The sequence below is a fragment of the Strix uralensis genome, chromosome 5 (genome assembly GCF_047716275.1).
Source record: "Strix uralensis isolate ZFMK-TIS-50842 chromosome 5, bStrUra1, whole genome shotgun sequence".
Taxonomy (NCBI): Eukaryota; Metazoa; Chordata; class Aves; order Strigiformes; family Strigidae; genus Strix; species Strix uralensis.
Genome location: NC_133976.1, coordinates 26,879,760 through 26,892,844, shown reverse-complemented (window position 1 = coordinate 26,892,844; position 13,085 = coordinate 26,879,760). Strand labels below are relative to the sequence as shown.

The 13,085-nt window shown below is 36.5% G+C and overlaps 1 long non-coding RNA gene across 9 annotated transcripts in view; it reads right to left on the bottom strand.

Moving 5' to 3' along the window:
- Window positions 1-13,085, bottom strand: part of LOC141944104 (uncharacterized) — a 38,660-nt gene that overhangs the window by 16,519 nt on the left and 9,056 nt on the right. The window contains exon 3 of one of the 9 annotated variants that reach the window (XR_012629154.1): window positions 2,434-2,567. The exons of the other annotated variants lie outside the window; for them this stretch is intronic. This is a non-coding gene — a long non-coding RNA (uncharacterized LOC141944104). The remainder of the gene's footprint in view (window positions 1-2,433; window positions 2,568-13,085) is intronic. 9 annotated transcript variants of the gene reach the window in all.

Below are 13,085 nucleotides of genomic sequence, written 5' to 3'. Positions count from 1 at the left end.
CTGCTTTGCCACAGGACTGGAAGATGTCAGTATGGGGAATGAAGATTTGGAACTGTTTTCCTCGCCTTCTGAATTGCTCAGGAAGCATTCAGAGCCAAGCACATTTGACAGATGACTGTTTTGCTCAGGTCTAATATCAGTGATCAGTATGGTGTAATATGTGTCTCTGCACAGACCATCCACCGACCAGCTGATTTAAGATGCTCTTGCAGGTAGATCATCCCATATATACTTTCCTAGTCAAACAGAACCATGATTATAATAAACCATCAGCACCAGCATATTGCAGACTTTCTCATGGTGTAAATGTAAAATGCAAATTTATATTTACATTAAACTATTTTATTAAATTACATTAAATATTTATGCTAGTATTTAAACTTATAGAGAAAAAAATAATTATTGGAAGTTAACTGCAATTCTAGACTAAGATTTTATGCTCATAGAAACATGAAAGATATTCCCAAAGTAAAATGTGCTTTTTCTTTTAGTAATTACTGAATACTAAGTCTCACACAGAAAACATCCAGTCAAAACATCTTACTCCATAGCTCACTTAAAAATACGTACTCTGTGACTTTATTCCTTGGCAGTTTCTTAATATTCTTGTGTTCCTCAGAATTTATAAATTTCAGTAATTTTGTACAGTGGATGGATTTCTAAGTATCACAGAATCATAGAATCATCTAGGTTGGAAAAGACCTTGAAGATCATCTAGTCCAACCTTTAACCTAACACTGACAGTTCCCAACTACACCATATCCCTCAGAGCTATGTCGACCCGACTCTTAAACACCTCCAGGGATGGGGACTCCAACACCTCCCTGGGCAGCCCATTCCAACGCTTAACAACCCGTTCTGTAAAGAAATACTTCCTAATATCCAGTCTAAACCTTTCCTGGCTCAACTTGAGGCCATTACCTCTTGTCTATTGCTTATTACTTGATTAAAGAGACTCATCCCCAGCTCTCTGCAACCTCCTTTCAGGTAGTTGTAGAGGGCGATGAGGTCTCCCCTCAGCCTCCTCCTCTCCAGACTAAACAACCCCAGTTCCCTCAGCCGCTCCTCATACGACATGTGCTCCAGACCCTTCACCAGCTTCGTTGCCCTTCTCTGGACATGCTCGAGTAATTCAATGTCCTTTTTGTAGTGAAGGGCCCAAAACTGAACACAGTAATTGAGGTGCGGCCTCACCAGTGCCAAGTACAGGGGTAAGATCCCTTCCCTGTCCCTGCTGGCCACACTATTTCTGATACAAGCCAGGATACCATTGGCCTTCTTGGCCACCTGGGCACACTGCTGGCTCATGTTCAGCCGGCTGTCAATCAACACCCCCAGGTCCCTCTCTGACTGGCAGCTCTCCAGCCACTCCTCCCCAAGCCTGTAGCGCTGCTGGGGGTTGTTGTGGCCCAAGTGCAGCACCCGGCATTTGGCCTTATTGAAACTCCTACAGTTGGCCTTAGCCCATCGCTCCAGCCTGTCCAGATCTCTCTGCAGAGAGAGATCTGTCTATCCTAATAGTCTATCCTAATATACTTACATTTTGACTACATTTTCAGTCAACACTTTTTGTTAATAAAGTGAGGTTTTCCACTGTTACACTGAAAAAGTTCAATACAAAATGCATATATGCAGGCAGATATATTCATTTAGATGTTTGCATAACCGAACAGCTTTTCCTCCAGAATATTTCCTACATCTACTTTATTCTCTGGTCTCTGTAATCTTAATCACTAGCAAACAGTGTTAACATTGTTCTCAATAATAAAATATTACTGAACCTATTTACCACATCAGATCTGGTAGCATTCACTTAGAAAAACACCTGATTTTCCTCTAAAAAGAGTTATACAAAGAGGTAGCTATACAGGGATATATCTGCACAGATACAGATATACAAGTAGTCACTGGAAACACATACTGTCTAGCAGAGGGAAACTGATTTGGGACTCAGAAGATACCGAGTCAAATCTAACTTCTGACCCTGCTTTACTGTCCTATTTTCAGAAGATCATGTTCCTTTCTTATTTCATTCTCTGTATTTGCAAGACAGAGATAATGAGCTCTATTGTTGAACAGATACGTAATAAAAGAGCAAAGTACTTTTTGCCCTGACAAATTTCTACTATGATTGAGCTGGGACAAGTGATATGAGTCAAGACAGTATGAAGTTTAATTTATCCTGAAAATATCTGGGTTACTTTGTAAAACTACTCAGTTCAACAAAAATACTCACTTATGTAAATAAGGTTCTACATTACAATGTATTAGCCAGTAAAATCTCTACATTGGTTGACATAGGTGTCTTACAGGTTTCTATTCAGCCCTTTGACCTCTGTGAAAAATCACACTGCCGAATCATACCAAACTCCTGCAAGTGAGCAGCTAAATGGTCTAAAAGCTTATGTTGAGAACACTCTACCAAGTACATACCAAGTGTGAATGTTTTGCTGTTGATGTATCATCTATGTAGATCTTTCCATGTCAGAGAAGCTGCAGGGCCATTCTTCCCCACCTTTATGTCACTGCCAAGTCTCCCTTTCAATTCAAGTGGAATAGAACAAGATCTTGAAAAAAAATAAATTGTGAAATTATATATTCTTTGCCAAAAGATGCTACCTCATAAAGCCCAATTCTGACTTTAGCTACCTCGCCAATTTCTATCAGAAAAGGCTTTGAGGATGGGAATGATATTTTATGCTTCATATGCAAGACAGAAAACTGGGGCAGCAATGACTGTGCCACAGAGCTGAGGGAATAATTCAGAATTAATAATTTATTTGCTGAATATAGCTTCCTTTCTTCCTTTTTGAACAGTTGTGAAAAAGCATCTTCCTTTCAACTGTGAGAGGCAATGGCACACTGGGTCACTTAAGGTGAGCAAGAGGCCATAATATAGTTTGCACCTATGTAGCCTGCCTCCTTGCTGGAGTCCTCTGAGCACAAATCTTTGCATGATGACCCACCTCTTGATGTACAGTCATTTGTATTTGCTGATTTATGACCCAATCAGGCTAACACGTGGGCTATAGAGCACCTGAGGAAGTATGGCTCTTTGCTGCCTACACACAAGACCCACAAGGCCTGGGTTTGTCTGTGCACAAAGCAGGGTGAGTCTCATACATACTACATGGTACAGCTCTGAACAAAAGGCTGAGATTAGTTTAAAGATTCAAAATATAATACTATTTATTTATTCATTAACATTAGCCAAATTTTGTCTGCAAATATACTTGGTAATACTGTAAGCAGTTTACTACAAGTATGGAATAAGAGGAGACAGAGGAGACAGTTAAGATGAATTTTACTTTGATCTTTTATTATTTATCTGTAGTAACAAACAGAAATGGGTTTTTTGTTCGATGCACTTTATCATCTTGGCCCAAAAGTGTGGCTTCATAAATTTCCCATTCTACAAATATTTCTGCCCATGTTTGGTCGTATTATAAAACCATTTTGACTATGCATTAAGTTACAAATACATAAAATGTTTGTAGGAACAGACTATGTATTTGATGATCATGTCATGTGACTATAACTGGGAAAGAAGAGTGGGAGATTACAGGTAAAGTATTGCAGCTAGCATATAAGCAGCAGTCACATTTTCATTTTTGTTCTCTGCAGGGCAGAGCAGAGTTTAGAACTAATAGCTTATTGTTCATTTTCAATATTTGCATATTATAACTCCAAGTATGACTTTCACTGGTATCATCCACTACTCAGTAACAATACATATTTTAAGCAGCCTCTCAGTAAATTAATTTCCTAGAATATTCCTGCAAAGTGGGCACAAAATGAGTTACAATATTGCATTGGAAAATTCAATGCTTCATTTAAATAAATATTTGCAGATTTCACCCCTCATTATCTGCTTAGCTATACTCATCTACAAAAAGGGAGCTTATAAGTATTCCCTTTTTTGTGCATTCAGAAATAAAAGTTTAGTTTAGATTTTTTTAAGGGTTGAAAGTCTTCCTGGAAAAGGAATGGGGAGAAACACAAAAACATGAACTTTCTGAAACTCTTCCGTGCATACAAATGTAAATGCATATTTAAATCATAGATATATATATATATAAATTATATATATATGCATAGAATCATAGAATCATAGAATACCAGATTGGAAGGGAACTTAAGGATCATCTGGTCCAACGTTTCTTGGCACAGTTCAGACAAAATGGCACAGCACCCTGTCCAGCCAAATCTTAAAAGTGTCCAGTGTTGGAGAATCCACCACTTCCCTTGGGAGATTATTCCAATGGCTGATTGTGTCCAATCGGAATCTCCCCAGGATTAACTTGTACCCATTACCCCTCATCTTTTCCCTGTGCCTCCTTGTAAAAGAGAGTCTCCATCTTCTTTGCAGTGACCCTTTAAATACTGGAACATGGTGATAAGGTCTCCCCCTTAAGCCTTCTCTCCCTCCCCAGTACTCTCAGCCTTTCCTCATATGACAGGCTTCCCAGTCCTTTGATCATCTTTGTGGCCCTTCTCTGGACCCTCTCCAGCCTGTCCACAGCTTTTTTTGCACAGCGGGACCAAAACAGTATTCCATGGTATTGCATGTGTAGGTACACTGTGTATAAAAATGTACACCAGCTGAAGCAATAGTAGAATTTTATTTAAATATCTATATTAACTGCCTCACTCTAAACAGTAAGTTTGGGATTTTTTGGGGTAGACATAGTTATGGAACGCCTGCAGTGAAGCCAAAACTATTCTTCAGGTCTTCAAATATAAAGACACAATAAGATCACAGCAAACTCCCTACCAGAGCATTACAAAACCAAGACAATGTCAAATGTTTATGGTAATAATATGCATACTGTTGTTTAGGCAGTGAAGCTCAGTAAAGCAACACCAAAAGGCTCAAATGAGAGTTTCATGTTTCATTTCATCACTGAGGTTATTTCTTTCATCTCCAGACTGTATCTGCATACAGATTTGCATGACAACTCAGAAGCCCAAATAGAATGAACAATGTCTCTGATTGCCACTTCATCCTTAGGGCAACTAGTGTGAACATCATTAGATGACAATTCTTGTTGCTGATAAAATGGAGTTTGCATACCCAATTAGATAAACTAGGTGAGAATTTTTATTTCATGAAGGTAGTCCTCCTTCAATGACTTTATTTGGATTATCAGAAGTTAAGCATCTTTCACATAATGTTACATTACATTTTTTCACAAAATGGGTGCATGGTATTGTTTCCTCCTGATATATATATATATATAAAAAAAGAGAACACAGCTATATTTATTCAAGGTCTGCACAAAGTAAGAGAAGAAGGGGGAGATACACTTCCCACTAATTACATTGCCATAAATGCAAAATCAGAGGGGCATGTTTTTACCCCAAGTAAGGCAGACTGGGTTTATGAGAAGCTATGAAATACATTTTTCATCAAAGCAAGAAGAGTAGGCTTTATAAATTCTGTGATAACAACAAAAGATTTGCACACAATTCATTCCTTTTTTCTTCTGAAAGCTGGCAGATATTTTCTGAAATAAAAGAGGTTCTAGGTGACCTCATTAAGATGGACTTCTGAATGGTCTATCTTTCTTTATACACATACCTGTGCATTTACCTACCCCACCGAGGAACCCTTCCAATCTCTCTCCCTCCTCATTTTCCCCTGTGGACTTATTTGTCTTGAAGTCCATTTTGCTCCCCTTTTCCTCCTCAGTACTCCCTCCCTATTCACTCCCAATTATCCATGAAAAAGTGATCTGGTCAGGAACTTTACTGACAAGATTTCCAGCATCTTTTCTAGAAGTGTTGAGTACAAAGTAAAGAGACAAGCATTACTCTTGAAAATTGAAGTGCCTTCTGCCCTTTTTACCTTTTCAGGTCCTTCAGCTGACAAAGGACTCCACGTGACCAGCAGCAGCTTTCACCTGAGAGAAGAACTACTCATCTGTGTGGACTGCCTGCCTGAAAACAGGGAAAAGTGATCCTAGAGCACAAGACTACCTTGTCAGGATCTACTGCAAGCATCTGCCAGGTGTATATAGCAAGGATCTCCAGAAAGCCCCTTAGTTGCTTTGCAGTTGTTACTCTATTATGAATGTGGCAAATCACTAGACAGCCATAGGATCTGAAATCTGCAGAAATCTGAGCAGAAAATAAATCACAGCCATGTTGCACCAACCTTGGCAAAAAGTCTGGGGGTATATGCATTCTGTCACCTTTAGAATATTTTTTACCTTCTGCTGTAATAAATTAGATCTTTTTTAATCTCTTGATGCAATAAATGTCACCTACCTGTGATCCACTGAGTATCTGAAGTATGATTATTTTAAATTTTGATTACTTTTTAAATTCTAATAATCACAAATTGTTCCCATATGACAAATGTTCTGTTTTGTCTTTTATTTTCAATGAAGCTTAAAATAAAAAACTTTTTTCTTTCTGTCATTGTTTTTCACCAGTATCATTGTTTGTTTCATTAATGTCAGCACAACTCAGAAATGAGTTTTAGATGAGTTCAGCTGCTTTTGCTGACTAAATTTGCAGCAGCAAAGCATAAAGCATTTCAGGCTCCTCAAAAGCACAGTCTTTTTATTATTTCTTATTGAGAGACTGGTGGTTTAAAAAACAAATAGATACATAGATTTCAATTTGCTCCTTTTTTTTTTTTTTTTTTTTTTTTTTTTTTTTGGTAATCTCGATGCAATGAGGGATTTCTGTGCACTAGAAAATTAGCAGACTATAGATTTTTGTCATTTGGCACCTGCAAAACATGCACAGTACCATATACCTAAATTGTACAGCTGTTACAGTCACACAAGATTGTGCCTATAATGAAGAAATACAATATATCCAAACAAGCAATACGTATGTGTATATATTATATATATGTGTATATATATAAAATATATATGTGTGTATATATATCCATACATATATAAAATAGTTGTTTAGCAGTAGGAGTTGATGTGGTTTGTGGCATGTGATAGTTCTACTGGTGAAATTAAATGCACATCACACTTTGTCTTCTCAGCTGTTACATGCTGCCTAGTTTTCAGTTTGGCACTGTCTAGGTATGCAGTCACAGATGGAAAGTCTGTACGTGTGACATGCTTTTCACCTGCCATGAAATGCTGAACTCCCTCTGTCATTTTGTATAAACAATTTGCAATTCATTTAGTTCTCACACAGGGTATTCCAAAATAACTCAGTAAAATATTTACCATTAACAGTAGTGGATTTAAAAGCTGTGAGAAAGGAATCCACTTTTAGAAGCTTTTATATGCTATAATTTCCAGATCTGTAACCTACAGCACAGGATGAGGGATTAAAATTATGCATGAGGTTCTGCATTTGAGTCTCTGATATGACTTTTATGTATTGACATCTGGAACAAAAAGGATTAAATGTATAATTTAATCCTATCAAAGACAACTGTAGTTTCCCTTTTCTACACTGTGTTAAATGCACAGAAGCTTCATGCAATAGCATACAACTCTCTAACAGCGATTACATGACATGGAAAGGATGCTGACTTAGGACACATGATATAAAGAGCTTTGCAGTACGTCAGTAGACTATTTCAGTTGTGAGGCCATGTTTCACTTTTCAGTCCATGACCTTTTGTATAACTTAACAGAGTAAGGAATATCTTAAGGATGTCTTTTTGCTCTCACAGAACTACCTTTGATGCCCAAGAGCTTTACAGATATCTTATAAAAATCTCCTGGCATCTGTTTTACTATTATTCTTTTATGCAAAAGTATTACAAATAGTAAGAGTAAAGAAGAATATACTGAAAGATACTACAAGTGAAGAGGAGATGTAATTGCTTGCCTTTATTGACAATAAAAGGAACTTAGACTACTATCTTAGAATAAATTCTTAATTTTTAGATGGTTAAACTTAGGTAACATGCATCCCATCTTGCAGTGTGCCTTTAGAGAGCCTCTGCAACTCTTTTCAGGTTCCACCTTGGGGCTGATTCTTTACTAACCCCCAGTAACACTTCATGTTTCTAACAGATTTTGTTACAACCTTGCAATGCCATCAAATAAGCATGTGTCATCCCAAGAATTACCTTTTGCTTACTTACTTCATGGATTTGTTAATATTTGTACATGCCAAATACCTAAAGATTCATTGGATGATAATTCAGTAGTCCATACACAACACACAATACTAAATATTATTAGGATTTCCTATTGCCACTGGTAATAAAAGATGCTCTTTACAGTTGATATTAGTACACCTGGAGCTTTTTGTGTCATGTGTTTTCCTGAACAATACAGTAAGGCAATCTTTTCTGTTAGACACAGACATATCATTAATGGGAGGCAGCAGTTTATGGACAAGAGTGTTTAATTTTTACGATTTACACCCAAATTGTATTCGAGAGACTACATATTTAGCCTACTTTGAACACTGTGGGAGATGTAAGTAAGCACATAAGATTACAAATTAATCTTACTTACATGGTAGGAGAAAGATTTTGTGTCAAGGAGTAAGAGTTGCAGAAGTATAATCAGAACCCTCATTATCTTATTAAATATATTAGTTGTACTGTAAAACATTAAATACTCAGGCAGTACAAACCCAGAGGTAAACAGTGTCCAAGAAATGAGTAAGTTTATATATATAACCATTCTGAAAATAATGCAGATATTCTGGATGGTTCAAAATACTTGTTCAAGAGTGTAACATTAATCATGTATACAATTACAGGGAGGTTCAAAGTCTAAAAAAATGTTAGCTTTCCCAATTATAAACTTAACTGATCAGCATAGCGTAAAGCTGCAAGGTAAGCAGGTACATTTTGCTTCAAATAACTACGGATTCTTCCAGTTAGCTACCATACTCTGCAGGTTTCTTTCTGAAGACAACACTCACTGTGGACACATTCATGTTTACACATGGGTCCTTACATGAGGAATCATGAATTTTAAAATCAGGCCTTGGTCCTTCAGTAAGAATTCTGTACTGAATATTCCTGTGCCCACACAAAACTCTGCTGAAGCTCATGGTACTTACAGGGACAGCAAATTTGTATTACCTGTCACTACAGACTCAAACCCAAATACAGGAAATAAATTTAAATTTTCACTTTACCAGAGAAACATGTATCACAGCCTAAATTAATTAATGAGTTTTGAAAAGTCTTCAGCAAATGATATATCTGGGTTTTGTGACCTTTTTTCCACAAACAGTCAATTTTCTGAAAAAAATCCAGCCTCTGTGTTGAAATAACTTTTAACAGTTTTGGCTGAAAGGGCGAATCTGAAAATCTGTTTTTTGACATTTTCTAGGTAAGACATTTCTATTGTTTTGAAATGACTTTTTGCTTTGTTAAATGCCAAAATTAGGGAAAAATTTTAAAATAATGTAAAAAAACAAATTAAATGTTTCTAACAAAATTTTATGAATAAGTTGTTTTCATTCTTTTCTTTCAGTAGCACAATCAAGTAATTTTAGCTCTGGGTCAACATAAAACAGTGGTTTGGGTTGTTTTAATTTTTCTGTTCAGGCAGTGAAGTGGAAAAAAAAAGAAATAAAACCAATTATTTGCAGTTCTGCCACCAACCATACATTATTGTATTTGAAAATCTACCAGCTTGTCTACTACATATCCAGTACAAAACAAAACAAAGAAACCCAGAAAGCAACAGCAGTAATCTATCTTTAGAGTTTTACCATGAAAAATGTACTTGGCTACAGAAATCTTTTTTAGTTCAAGCTTAAAATGACACTAACATGTACATTTCTTACTTTTCTATAAAAGTGTATGCACGTACTACTTTCTCATGTCATTTCTATTTTACTTAGAATCACGATATTTACATTCCACCAAACCAAATAGCAAAATATCTATTACTTGAACATAACACTAGATTTTGTAATTTCCTGAAAGGCTGAGTGCCTTTAACCAGATATTGTATTTGATCTTTCCATATGTAATGAAACGCAGTAGGAGATTATGAATTCAGAAGGCAGGCGCACTTATGATCTGACATTGCATCTTTAAAAAGAAAAAAGCAACATGAATTTTTATTGCCCTTTGTTGCCGTTAGTCAAAGAAAAGAGAAAAGGAAAATATTTACAGTAGAAAAAGTGCTTCTTTCATAGTAGAAAGATATCTTCAGTGATACAAATTATATTAACTAGTAGTTCTACCTTTGAAATAACCATTTTTCATGATACACCAACAAAAGTGAAGGTATTAAAATTCTTCTCCCAGTTACACAAGTTCAAATTCTACTAAATCTGTTTGCTTCGGTGGCTTTAATCAGAAGTTCAACAGTGTAAACTAGAGTGAATGTGGCTTGCAACAGTAAAATCACTCCTTGCTGAATCTCCCTGCTTAATATTGCATGCAGAATATGGAGTCTGATCATTGTGAAGTGTTTCATATATGGCAAATTAATTCTAGGAAATTTTCTATAATTAAGTTACACAATCATCTTTACTGGGATTTTTTTTCTGTAAGTACATTTTTGAGTTGGTTTTATTGTATTTTAATGTTAAAATGCTAGATATTTTACGCCTTGTTTAACTTTTTTTGATACTGTATCTATATTAGTCAAAAAGAGAATCATCTTCTCCGGTATTATACCAATTTAATGATTGAAACATTAACATATATAATTTATACAGTGCATCATGGATCAATATATCTTGATGCTGACTAAGAAAAGCCATTTACACATAGGCAGTTACATTCTGAGCTGTAATTTTACCCATGTGGCAGCAAAAGGAAAATAGATACATAATTCATACAGGACCTCTTCCTGATGGTGTTAAAGTTAATAGGAATGACAAACAAGGGCTTAAATTTCATAATTATGATCCATTCTGGCATCTTCTTGGGTGGTAAATAAGAACTTACTCTTGTGAGGTGCTAGGCATTCTTAGTTGTCATTAATTTCATTAAGAACAGGAGGTGTGTGGCACTTTGCAGGAGGTGCTCACCATTAGTTCAAAATTAGGTTTCTAATGACCGGCAATGACAGTTCAAATTGTTACCATATCTAAAGATGGCTCATTCACTCTCTGGTCTTCACTTAAACATTCATGAAATGTCACTGAAAATATGACACTAAAAACTATGAAAAGTTGTTCAATGGCCCCAACTACAAAATGGAAGAAATAGGAAGAAAACAGGCAGGAAATTGAAAGAAATAGCCAGAAAATAACTGAAGAGTTTCCCTTTAATATTTTCATAGACTAGAAATGGCTTAGGGAAATGTGGGGGTTTTAAACTGCTCTTCTCCCAATTCTAAAAGTTACTGGGATAGGGCATAGATTTTATCTTGGAAATACTGAGCTCTACACCCATCCAAACTTTCTGAAGCTCACTCTGATCTTTTTTTTGTTATTCTGTCTTAAGTGACATGCAGTGATAACAAGACCGTACAAAACAAGAACTGTATAGATTATTTGTTATCAAGGCAATACTAACAAGGTAAGACTATTTAGTCTTACAGGAAAAAACCAACACACTACCACCACTCTCCTGCAAACTCCCATCCGATACAACAGGTAAACAAAACAGAAAATTATTTCACAAATCATCATACACTGGAAAATGGGGGGGGGGGGGGATTTGTAATTTCCTTCTCTGTGACCTTTTTGCATTCACCTGGAACTGCCACCTGCCTATCTCTGCCAGCCTGAGGATAGCCAGGCAAATCCCCAATATGTCAGTTGCATCAAGTAACAGGTTCCATAGGTATGTTTTTTATTAACCATGCAACAGTTCCTTCCACACCAGATCTTAATGGGTGTTTTGCAGGCAATTCCCAAGCTCAAAGAGACAGACTGAAGCAATTACCAGGACCTTTACAAGTTAAAGGTCTTTCTTTCTTCCCAATAACTACTCTCATCTTGTTAGCATCATTGTGATAATTAATAAACTAAATTGTGCTTGGTTTTTATCATAACGTTCTCTCAAACCTCTACTGCATTAGACCTACACATACACACACAAGTCTATTACCGAATTTTTTCCTGAGATCCCCACAAGCTACGAAGTGTTTGAGCTGACACCGACTAGGGTTTAAGCAGGGGATATCCCACTAAAGAGCTGTTGTTCAAGAACAGATCCTGATCTACATACACCTCTGGGCTAGAAGCTGCAATTGTTTACATTAGTAGCTGTGGAAAAGCTGCAGAAGGTTTCCCATTTCTCAACTGTAATTCTTTGTTTTAGTTCAGGGGCATGTCAACCAGGCAACAGCAACCTTCACGCTATTCCTTGTAACTGCCCAATGTAACCAAGAGTTTCACCTACAGGGAGAGAAATGTGGAAGTCCACAATGAAGAGACTGGAAAAGAGTGTGTCCAGATCTCTCTTTTCTACAGTAAGATGGCTAGAAATTCTCAGAATTAACATATCAAAATAAGAAGAGATGGCAATTTGTAGCCTGGTTTTCTAGGTAATTGAGTAAATTTCCAAAATTCAGTAAATGCAATCATTTCCCATGTCAGTCTGTCTGTCAAACTCACAGTAATTCTTGAACATCATTTTAGAGGGGTAAAGAGCCTAAACATAAGCAATTTTATGACAACTGGCAAGTGGATGGAGAAGAGACACCCTGTTATTATTCGTTGTGAAAGAGGCTAATGAGATCGCCCTTTCTTAGACATCAGAGACAGGAGGGAAACCACACATCATTAGTTATGCTGCACACAGTACTACTCATTTTTTTAAAGCTTTCCATGTTTTGTCCTAATTGCTATAACTGGGGAATGAATTAAAAGAGTACAGTATGGGGTTTGGAAGGCTTGATGTCCCATCTAGACAACATTTCCATTCAGTATAAGATAACATTAGATGACCAAACTCATTGTGAATTATATGACTGGTTTGCAGAGGTGGATAAGAGCAGAGCAGAAGCCACAAACAGATTTTAGCCCATGACAGAACTCTCATTGATTCTGGGACCTTGAGCTACACAAGTGGTTTCAAGTTGTTTTTTCTAACAGAGCTGTATTTACAGAAATGTCCCTACTGCTTGGTGCTTCACCCTTCTGCTTTCTATTGCATTAACATGAATTAGATTGAACAGATTTTTTTTTTTTTTAAATTCATATGGTGTATGTCAAATATCTAG